The sequence below is a fragment of the Leucoraja erinacea genome, chromosome 12, assembly GCF_028641065.1.
Source record: "Leucoraja erinacea ecotype New England chromosome 12, Leri_hhj_1, whole genome shotgun sequence".
Lineage (NCBI taxonomy): Eukaryota > Metazoa > Chordata > Chondrichthyes > Rajiformes > Rajidae > Leucoraja > Leucoraja erinaceus.
The window spans coordinates 18,853,744-18,865,619 of NC_073388.1; the positions used below are offsets into that span (position 1 = coordinate 18,853,744).

The 11,876-nt window shown below is 40.9% G+C and overlaps 1 long non-coding RNA gene across 1 annotated transcript in view; it reads left to right on the forward strand.

Moving 5' to 3' along the window:
• Window positions 1-11,517, forward strand: part of LOC129702123 (uncharacterized) — a 42,486-nt gene extending 30,969 nt beyond the window's left edge. The window contains exon 3 of the long non-coding RNA XR_008724332.1: window positions 11,007-11,517. This is a non-coding gene — a long non-coding RNA (uncharacterized LOC129702123). The remainder of the gene's footprint in view (window positions 1-11,006) is intronic.
• The last annotated feature ends 359 nt before the right edge of the window (window positions 11,518-11,876 follow it).

Consider the following 11,876-nt stretch of genomic DNA (forward strand, 5'->3'; position numbering starts at 1 on the left):
AGAAATGAACACCAGAAATGAAGCAAAACTAGCTGCCAGCACTATTAAATCAGGCGGAAGATACACCTAAGGTCATAAGGTAATTGGAGTAGGATTAGGCCATTCGGCCCATCAAGTCTACTCTGCCATTCAATCATGGCAGATCTGTCGCCCCTAATCCCATTCTCCTGCCTTCTCCCCAAAAGGCTTTCATTTTGTTTCCTTAAAATTTGGATATTAGCCCTTATGTACCTGCAGAGTGTTGATGCTGACTATTCACTGGATGTAACATGGTTGAAATGATTTAAAGAACAGGGTCAGTGCCATGAAGACTGCCAGCCTTGCCAATAGAAAGTGACTGTTCCACCCCCGATCAAAATCATTCAACATTGATGGTCGGTAATGCAGATAGGTTTACAGTGTCAGGAGTTTAAAAGTTAGTTCCTGATTTGAAATGTGTACCTTTGGAAAAAGGGAGTTCAGCATTTTGGATTTTCTGTTTGAATGATTCGGACTACAGTCAGGTTGTAGGCTGGGTCACTGGCCAATGCACACCTAGTGGCAGTGTTTAGATTAATGTCTCATCAGGTGACTTGATGTTGTAATAAGTTCATTGCTTTCCAAAATAAACTGAAAAATATGTGGCTTTCCCAGTAGGGTATGTCACAGACACTTTACTATAGGACCCACAGTTAAGTTCCAGACAGAGACAGGACATCATAAAGTATAATTTCCCAAAACATTTCTCACATTTGTAGCTGTAGATGATGATCTTTTTGTCATATTAAAGAAAAATTCAGTTAATTTGGTCAGTTCAGGGCCCTGAGGAGTGCTGTGGAGCAGGTATCGAGGACTGCAGGTACACAGTTCCCTGAATGTGGCATGAAAAAGGAAATAGAATGATAAAGAAGGCTTTCAGTATATTAACCTTCATATGTCAGGGGACTGAGTATAGAAGATAGACACAAAAAGCTGGAGTAACTCAGCGGAACAGGCAGCATCCCTGGAGAGAATGAATGTGCAACGTTTCGGGTCGAGACCTTTCTTCAGACTCGACCCCGTTAAGTCACCCATTTTTTCTCTCTAGAGATGCCGCCGGTGCCGCTGGGTTACTCCAGCTTTTTATGTCTATCTTCAGTTTAAACCAGCATCTGCATTTTCTTCTTACACATACTGAGTATGGAAGTTGGGATATTATGTTACAGCTGTGACAGAACTGGAGAATTGTATTCAGTTTCAGTCACTCTCTGGAAGGAGTGCAGAGATTTACAAGAATGCTGTCAAGAGTCCAAGGCCTGAGCTATAGGGGGAGATTGGGCTAGGATTTTATTCTTTGAAGCACAGGAGGCTAAGGGGTGACCTTAAGATGTGTATACAATCATGAGCAGAATTGATAGGGTTGTTACACAGTGCCTTGTACCCAGCGTAGGGGAATCAACAACAGGAAGGCGTAGGTTTTAGTTGAGAGCAGAAAGATTGATTAGGAACCTTAGGGGCATCCTTTTACTCAATAGGTGGTAGATGTATGGAATGACCTCCAGAGGAGATAGTTGAGGTAGGTACAATCACAACATTTAAAAGACACTTGGACCTTTCCTATCCTATTTCGTAGAGGCCTATGGACCAAATGTGGGCAAATGGGACTGGCTTAGATGGAGCATCTTGGTTGGCATGCACGTATTGGTCGAGGGCCTGTCTCCATGTTGTATGACTCTATGTCTCTCTATGACTCAAAAGTCGTGGAGGGAAAGTTGCAAGTCTTCGTTAATAGGTTGGTGAATCTCCAGGATGTTCTATCCCAGATGTAGATCATTGGGAGTATTTAAAGACAGAAGGATGAGATCAAGGGGGGCACTCAAGTCCTGAATGGTGGGGCAGTCCTGAGGGGCCGAATGGACTTCCCCTTCTTGTATTTTTTAATGTTGTCATGTCAGTAATATTTATGGCGGGGCCTCCAGTAATCCCACCTTAGGACTTGTCTTAAATTTTAAATCATCTTTTCATTTGTCTCTTTTTTGGTTTGTTCAGTAATAATCCAGTGGGCTCAGCGACATGCCACACTTTAATTCTGCTATTCACATTATTTCATGTTTCAATTTAGAAGGTTTTAGTCAGACAAAACTGGTACATACAGTCATCAGATGGATTGTCATGTTGTGGTGAATTTTGTTTCTTTCACATCAGTAAGTCAGAGATCTGGTTGCAGTTTAGAGATCTAATTGGTTTAGTTTAGGTTTATTATTGCCATGCGCACAGAGGTGAAATGAAAAGCTTTGTCTTAGATGCTATCCAATCAGATCAGATAATACTATACATAAATACAAACAAGTCAAACTCAAATGCAATAGGTAAAGGAAAGAAGAAGATATGGAGTTCAGAATATAGTTCTAAAGAAGATTGTAGTACATCAGTTCAATAGACTAAGTCCAATGCCCACAATGTGGTAATGGTGAATCAGGCTGCACCCTAGCTTATGCAAGATCCATTCAGAAGCTGGATAAAAGAGGGGAAGAAACTGTTCGTGAGTCTGGTGGTGTGTGTTTCATGCTTCTGCACCTTCGGCCTGACAGGAACAGGGAGAAGAAGGACTGACTAGAGTGGGACAAATCTTTGAGTGTGTTCTCTGGTATTGCTAGATAGCATGAAGTGTAGATAGAATCAATGGAGCGGAGTCTGGTTTGTGTGATGGACTGGGCACTTCCACAACCATCTGCAATTTAATGCGGTCTTGAGCAGAGCTGTTCCCAAACCAGGCTGTGATGCAACCCGACTATGCTTTCTATTGTGCATCTATAGAAGTTTGTAAGAGTAATTGAAGACATGCTGTATTTCCTCAATCTTCAAAGGAAGAAAACGTTGTGTTGTGCCTTCTTGGCTTTTGGTGTATGACAAATAATTGGTGATATCAACGTCGAAGAACGTGAAGGTCTTACCCATTTCCACTTTGGCGCCCATGATGCTGGATGGGGCATGTACTCCACCATGTTTCCTGAAGTCCTGGGCTGGCAAAATAATTGGTGACTCTTTTTTAAAAGCTTTGAATTGTGACCTTAGTTTTGTCCAACCACATCATCACAACATACATCTATTGATGCTCCTGAACACATCATCAGTGATGTAACCTGGGGTCATTGGATGTTTCGGGTCTTTCAACATCAGACACCCTCACCCAGGCGACCCAGCCGTGGTTGATCAGACCACGACTTGTGTTCAGGTGGCATTCGCTCTTCCCCATGGACCTTCTCTCCTGATCCAGAGCCATCTCGAGTCCTTCTCCACTGCCTCTGTGGTGTTCTTGATGGTTCTTCTCCTTGCCACACCGTTGATGCCCTGTGCACTCAAGGCTTTGTAGAGCGATTGCCCTGCAAAACCTCTGCAGCCAACCTCGATGGGCATACACCTTGCCTTCCAGCCCTGCTTACGGCAGTCTATGACCAGCTCTTCATACTTGGTCATCTTCCTCTCATGGGCCTCCCCCAGATGGTCCTCCCACGGCACTGTCAGTTCCAACAAGACGATGTTTTTGGTTGCCTCTGAGACCAGGAGGGTGTCTGGCCTCAGGGTGGTTTTGGCAATGTGCTGTGGGAACTTCAGCTGAATTCCCCCACCCCCCCCCCCAAAAAGTGCCAACTGCCATCAGAGGACATTAATCATCAGTATAACCTTACCCAATACAGGAGAATGCAAGGAGCACATTAAGACATAGAGCCTCTGGGTGTTGTCAGCAGTACAATTCCATGATCAAGAGTTGTTTACAAAGACATTTATTTCGGAAACGTTCGATAAATTATTCATATTTTAAGTTATTACATGCAAACAAATTAGCTCTATTCATTTGATTGTGCAAATGGAAATATGCACGAGATATTTGGCAACACGCAGGCCATTGTTCCAGATATAAAGGAGCTTTTGGTTCTGCATGGCATCCAGTTTGACGGTTGAGTTAACATCATGACATTTACTTCCAGTTGCATAAGAAGATTGATTCAAACTCTTCTGGCTGACGGCACAAGTCACACAATTCTTCTCGTATTGAGGTGAATTTTGGTGTTTCTCAGTGAATTATCCTGCTTATAGTTCTCTTTGCAGTGCACTTAGTGACATCCATCATGTAGGAATGTTACAAAAATTTGAGATTTAAAAAATCAAGCCACCCATCAGATAAAGCATAAAAATAACTTTAATTTGACACCTAATTCACTTTCATATCTTCAGTATTAAAAAAGTTATGGCCATTTTCATACTCGGAAATTAGCATCTTGTTCCCTAATGCTTTTAACTTTCTTAAAAATTAAGAGAACTGAATGAATTTTTCAGTTATTATAGATTGAAGCATTCTGAAACAAATATAAAAATCTTCCTTGGATGACCTGAAATTAAAGCATACAATTAGTTAGTTACCTAATTGTAGCTAATTACAAAAATGACCGTTGTGATGGAAATAGTAATAAACACCCAGACTGCCTTGAAAATTCAAAAATGCAATATTCTCAAGATCAGAACTTTAATATTATTATATTATATGCTGTAAATCTGTAACAGATAGGTAAAATAAATTACAATTTATAGCAATAGTCCAAGTCTTTTTGGAGAAGATCGGTTGCTAGCTGGTACATTGGCATATCATAATCAGTAGCATCATCATACTCCTCAGATTGTGACCAATAAGCAACTCTGTACACCTTGTTTTTCCTCAACTTTTCAATTTTGACATTGTAAACTACAGATTTTGCTCTTCAAACCACGCATGACATGCCTTTCTGCCCACTACTTTTCCATTAAGAATGTCCTGTAGATCATCACATTTGGAGTAGACCAAATTCGGATAATCTCTGCAAATTCAGTCTAAATTGGTCTCTTTTGCTGGGCATATGGATTGACATTTTTCATTTCTTCTTCGGAGACATCTGATTAAAATATAAAGGAAAAGAAAACACTGAACAGCATTAACAGAAACAAGTTATTATTTGCAGTTTTAGAAAAAAGGTAGAAATGATAAAGTTAAATGCTAAAACAATTAGTAAATACCCAACATAAAATTCATATTCATCAGTTTCATCAAATCAATTAAATTCAATCTAATCAATTAAATTCATCCTCAGATAGGGATAGGGATAGATAGAGCATGGAACTGGGCCTTTTGGGCCTCCCAGTCCATGCTGACCATTAACCACCCATTTATACAATTCCTACACTATTCTAATTCAATTTTATTATCTCCATATCATAATCCATTCTCCCTAGATTCTACACTACCTATGCACAAGGGAACAGTTTACAGTGGCTAATTAACATACTGACTCACATGTCTTTGCAATGTGAGGGGCACCCGGAAGAAACCCGGTGGTCACTGAGGCAACATGCAGACTCCACGCAGGCAACACCCAGATCAGGAGTGAACCTGGGTCTCTGGCACTGTGAGACTGCAACTCTACAAGCTGCCCCACTGTGCCACCCTTCATTGGCCACCGTACTCCGAATATGTAGTTGTGGTAGATTATGGCAGAATTTGGTAGGAAAGGATGTGGCTATCTGAAGGACCATTCAGAAGTCTGATAACAGAGGGGAAGAAATTGCTCCCGATTCTGGTGGTACATGCGTGGGGAGCATGTGGGAATAGGAATGACTGGGATGAGACAAGTCTTTGATTGTGTTGTCTACTTTTCCAAGGTAGCATGAAGTATAGATGGAACCAATGGCCAGAAGTTCTGGTCTGTGTGATGGACTGGGCTACATTCATAACTCTCTGCAATTTCTTGCATTCTTGAGTCAGGTTGTTCCCAAACCAAGCTGTGATATGACCTAACAGTATGCTTTCTATGGTGCATCTGTAGAAGCTTGTAAGGTCATTGGATTAATGCCAAATTTCCTCAGTCTCCTCACGGAATAAAGGTGATGATGTGCCTTCTTGGCTGTCACTTCAATGTGGTTGGCTGACGACAGATCATTGGTTGTATTAATGCTACAGAACTTGAAGCTCTCAACCATTTCCCATTTGACACCATTGATGCTCATTGAGGCATATACTCTATCATGCTTTCTAAAATTGATAACTAGCTCCTTCATCTAGCTGGCATTGAGAGAGAGGCTTTTGTCCTGACACCATTGTTACCAAGTTCTCTATCTCCTTCCTGTACTCCGTCTTGTCATTGTTCATGATCTGGCCCACCAAACTTGTAGATGGAGTTAGAGCTGAATTTGGCCGTATAGTCATAGATGTATGAGAACACATCCTTGTGCAGTGCCAATGTTGAGAATTATTTTGGACGCAGCCCTCCAGAACATTGGGAATCACGCATAATTCAGGGGATCTTTGGAGTTCTATACCCAGGGAGCTGAGCATTTTCAAGTTACAATCTTGGTTAATAGAGGAATCAGGAGAATTCATGCCAGCAAGTAGTACTAAGGTAGAGATCGGCATTGATCTCATTGAATGCTGGACCAAGAGATTAAATGCCTTATTCCTGTGAGCTGCAACTCAAGACTGATTGATGAATGTAAGCTTTGGGTCAGAGCATGTTGTTCTTGTTGACTCTGACAAGGCTGACCCCTCACACAAAACATATGTTCCGTCCCTCCCCTGTCTCCAAGCCAACAGATTCCCCTTTGCTCATACACCACATACATCATATGCATCATGACAAATAGATATGCTTTTTAAAAAAATGGAAACCTTCCTGTTAAATTATCCCTGACAACATAATCAGACATTGCAGCTCTTTGGAGGAGTCAAACCAGAGGACATGTCTCCACATAGTCTCGGGGGGAGAGTGTCATGTGCATTTCAGTACCTCCTCCTCTGTCTCTCCTACCTTGCGTTAATTGTTAGCATCATCTGACCTGAAAATCCCACTCAAAGGTACTGCCAATGGTACAGCCATGACAAATATTTAGCATGTGCTGATGTTTGAAGAAGCTCAGAGCAATAATAACCACTTGAGAAGGTATGGGAATAACTGCTAGAGTAGCTTGAATTGGTGGAGTTTCCCATTTTTGAGTTTAGCTTATTGTCACGTGTACTGGTTCAGTGAAAAGCTTTTGTTGCGTGCTCAGCAGTCAGCAGAAAGGTAATATAATTGCAATCGAGCCATCCACAGTGTGCAGATACATGATAAGGGGAAAAACGTAAATAACCTTTAATGCAACGTTAAGTCCAGTAAAGTTAAATCAAAGATAGTTTGAGTGTCTCCAACGAGGTCGATAGTTTGAAGTGAGCGTTCCTTTAATTGATGGTCCAGTTCTGTGACAAATATTTCTTGGACCTAGGAACTCAATTTACTGGCAACATTGTAAAGCATCATTGCACAAAAAGTGGTGGGAGTATCAGGTACTGAACACACCTGGTCAGTGTTTCTTGACTGATGAAGGTGGTTTGGAAATGATCAAAATCGCTATCTACTGTTAATAATACTAATTCTAAATCTTACCACCCTGGAAAAACCAGAATGAGGCAATCTAATTTCTCAACCCATCTAGGTTTACAGCCGATCCTAAAAAACTCTAACAACGAAATTGTTATCTCTTAAATGCAGCAACCATTATAAATAACTTGCCAGATTTCCATCATGTACTGTACGTGATGGTAATGAGGCTGGGCTGCCCTGGTTGGACTCATTGTTGAAGTAAGCCACATTGTTGTCCTGCTCAAGACTATCAGAAGAACTGGTTTAACATTAGTTAAAGATCCATAGTTTAAAACCCTAAAGAGATTGCAGTATCTGTAAATCTGAGTGTTAACTGCAAACTGAAGAAGTGTTTCAACCCGAAACATCACCTATTCCTTTTCTCCAGAGATGCTGCCTGACCCGCTGAGTTATTCCAACATTTTGTGTCTATCTATTGTGTAAATTAGCATCGGCAGTTCCTTCCTACACTGTAACTCCTTTATCTGGAGTAAGCTTGACCACACTCCCTTCCGGTAGTTGGATGTTTCCAAATGACACCCGCTATTATTCAACAAGAATTAAATGGTTCCTGTGTGTAATTGAAATCATAGAACCATTTAGCTCAGAAAGGTAACATTCAGCCCACTGCAGCTATACTGACTCTTTGGTAGAATTACCCAATTAGTATCATTCAACACCATGGGTAGTAATCTTTTCTGCATGTGTTGCATTCATTCCAATCAAACAACTTGCTATATTAAAATTAAAAAGTTCCACCTTTTTGTCAGTTATGTTTTATCTCTGGACTTTAGTGACTAACTTTCCTGTCACTGGTTTGGAGCTTATTAACTCCATAACATCATAATTTTGAACAACTATACCAAATTGTCACTAAACATGTTCTGAGGACATTTACCTTACCTTCTTAACTGATGTTGATCTACAATACGGTGGAGATGTCAGTATCGATTCCATATTGACCAAGGCGCCGTTAATCCCGTGCATCTTAATCTTCTGTAGTATCCTACAATGGGGAATTTATTGTGAAATCTGTTTGGCTGATGTAAAACAAAACTTCTAAAAGAACAGCAGGCCAAGCAGAATCCGTGGAGGAAAAAGAAACAGACGACATTTCAGGTCTGGACCCTTCAGTCTGTAGTAGATTTCCGATCCAAAATGTAATCTGTCCATTCCCTCACATGCTGCATGCCAGGTTATGTTCCTCCAGAACTTTGATTTTTAGTCAAGATTGGAGCATGTGCAGTCTCTTGTATCTCCTATTTGTCTGATGTGTCTGAATAGCTGGCTGTGTGTGCTATAAGCATGCATCTTCCATCAATGGTATATGTGACGTTGAGGTGAGCCTATAAATGTTAAATGCGAGTCATGAAAGGTACAAATTGCTGGTAGATGTGTGATGGCAATATGGTGCATTAAGTGGTCTCCAGACTATTCAGAAATTTGCTACGATATGGAATTGAAAGATATATTCACTCCTCTTGACGAAGGGTGCCCGGATATTGAATTGGTTGTGATATTACACCCAAGTTCTGAGGAATATTTTTGGGGATTGTCCTTCTCGGGGGACCTCTGCCTTTGGAGGGGCTATGAGGAGGACCATACCTCCCCCCCAAAGCAATGGATCTACACTGTTAACATTGACTCTTGGCACTAACCTCCAGAAGTACGAGTCTCTTCCTTTTCATTTGTTGTACCAGGGAAAGAGATTAATTCCTTCCTGTGTTGTGCCAAGACTTGTCCATGTTGGACAACGTCGCAGAATGCCAGCCAGAATCTGAAGCAGTCACACAAATTAGATAGTAACGCAAACAAATGCTTTAAGGCCTGTCATGTTTTGATTGTTTGAATGATGCGGTGTGAAAATAGAGCCTTTGGCCCACCGAGTCCATGCCGACCATCGACCACCCGTTCACACTAGTTCTATGTTATCTTTGTACACTGTACAGAACATGATCCTTGGTTGGCAGAACAAGGATAACATCTGTCAGATTCATCCTTCTCGCCTGGTTATGAATGATCTAACTCAGACATTCACAGAATCTTCAAGATCAGATTATATTTGTTCTTTTGTTACAGAAAAAAAAAGTGGATGGCACAGTGGCATTGTGGTGGAGTTGCTGCCGTACAGGGTCAGAGATCCGGGTTCGATCCTCACTATGGGTGTTGTCTGTACGGAGTTTGCATGTTCTCCTTGTGACCGTGTAGGTTTTCTCCGGGTGCTCTGGCTTCCTCCTACATTCCAAAGATGTACACGTTTGTAGGTTAATTGGCTTCAGAAAATTGTCCCTAGTGTGTAGGATAAAACTAGTGTACAGGTAATCACTGGCCAGCATGGACTCAGTGGACCGAAGGGCCTGTTTCCATGCTGTAGATCTAAACTAAATTAAACTAATCAAGAGGATTCTGCCCAGCAAGGCCTTTTTTAAGTGACATTGTAAAAAAGAAACTGGCCAGGAATCATATCAAGATCACTGGATGGATTTAAGGGAGAGTTAGATAGAGGTCTAGGGGCTAGTGGAGTCAAGGGATATATGGAGAAGGCAGGCACGGGTTATTGATAGGGGACGATCAGCCATGATCAAGATGAATGGCTGTGCTGGCCCAAAGGGCTGAATGGCCTCCTCCTACACCTGTTTTCTATGTTTCCATGTAGGATGTCCCAAAGTAACAATGCCTGATAAGAACTGAGCAATCAATGTCAGGAGAAAACCTCCATGTAATTAACACCAAATAAATACACCCAATTAGCTTAGTAGGGTTCAGGCAAGACACAGATTTGCACCTCATACAATTACATGTCCAGTAATGAAGCAATGTAAATGTCAAGTGGGATTGCATGGTCCATCAAACCTTTCAGATAACACTTAAGTCATAATCAGTAGCAAGTTGTAATTCAATTTACACTCTCCTCATTTGAAATGACCTTTGCAAATAGTTGTAAAAGTTAATGTAACAACGGTTCTGCAGTTTTACTGCTGTCGCCTTACTGATTGCCTTCAGGGTAGCAGAGTTATTTTGAAAGGTGGAAGGTGAAATTCACCAGAGACCAAGTAGTTTATTGGGAATTTTACTTTTCATCTGAGTATGAATGGATCAATTTGTTTCATGGTTTACTATGCATCCAGCCAATACTATATCTGCCCAACTTCGACAAGTAGAATGAAACTAGAATTTGTCAACTGTTTCTCTGCTATAATAAATAAATGTATTTGCACTGCATTCCCTTGTTTTATGAGCATTCATTTCATCACATAATTTATAGTGTTGGTTTATTGTTACCCTTGAGGCTATAGTTATAAACTCTGTCAGTCATTTCTCAGTTGGTGGTTTCTACTTGTCATATAACAAGATGTGCAATGCACTTATTGCACTAAATCAAGTTGGCGTTATTTAGAGGCACTTTTATTCATGCTCAAGATGCTTTTATAAGTGCCACCGTGACTTCATGAACATGAGTGGGCTTCATGGAACTACAGCACAGAAAGAAAAAGAAAAGAACAGATTGCATTTTTCACCATAAGGTTGAATAAGTGTGCTATTTGTTTTTTTAAATGTTCTGAGTAAATTGCTTCCACAATTTCCTTGTACCCATTATGGTGAATTAGCCACTGTCCATTTCAGATGCCCACAGTCAATATGAATCAAGGACAGATCAGTCTCAATCTGTCGAGAGCCTTGATCGCCTCATCACAGCGGGAGAACAAGCAAGGAAGAGAGAAGACTTTTTGCCTTCCATCACAGTGAGGAGGTGCCTGGAGATTCGCTGTGATGGATGTTTGTGTTAAATTGTGTGTGTGGATTTTGTTGCTTTTTTCTGTCATGACTGCATGGTACGAAATGTAATTCAAACTTGTTTGAATGATAATAAAGGAAATTCTGTTATGTCCTTGATGAGTGCAGAGTTGTTTCATTAATTCTGAATATATGGACAAAAGAACATATTGATTGAAAGCCCAAAGAACACACTCTGTCCGTCATGCCTGCTCCGCCATTCAATAAGATGCAGGCAGATCTGACTGTGATATCAGTTAGAAACATAGAAATTAGGTGCTTGAATGGGCCATTCGGCCCTTTGAGCCAGCACCGCCATTCAATATGATCATTGCTGTTCATCCAGAATCAGTACCCTGTTCCTGCTTTCTCCCCATATCCCCAGATTCCCATAGCTCAGAGAGCTATATACCTGTAGCTATATATATTTACATTTCTGTCTACCCAAGGTAACTTTTCACTCCTTCTTATCCACTGCTGCATTAAAAATATGGACCCTACTTCCACAACCCTCAAAGAACTGAATTCCAAAGATTCACAACCATCTATTACAAGTGGCTGTTATTATTGTAATAGGCACATGCTGTAATATACCTTCAAAGAACTCCAGTAGATTGGTTAAACATGATTTTCTTTACACAAATGTTGCCACCAGTTTGAGACTTTCCTCCAAGAGGAACCAGCCTTCCCGCATCCACCCTGTCAAGTCCTCTTCAAATC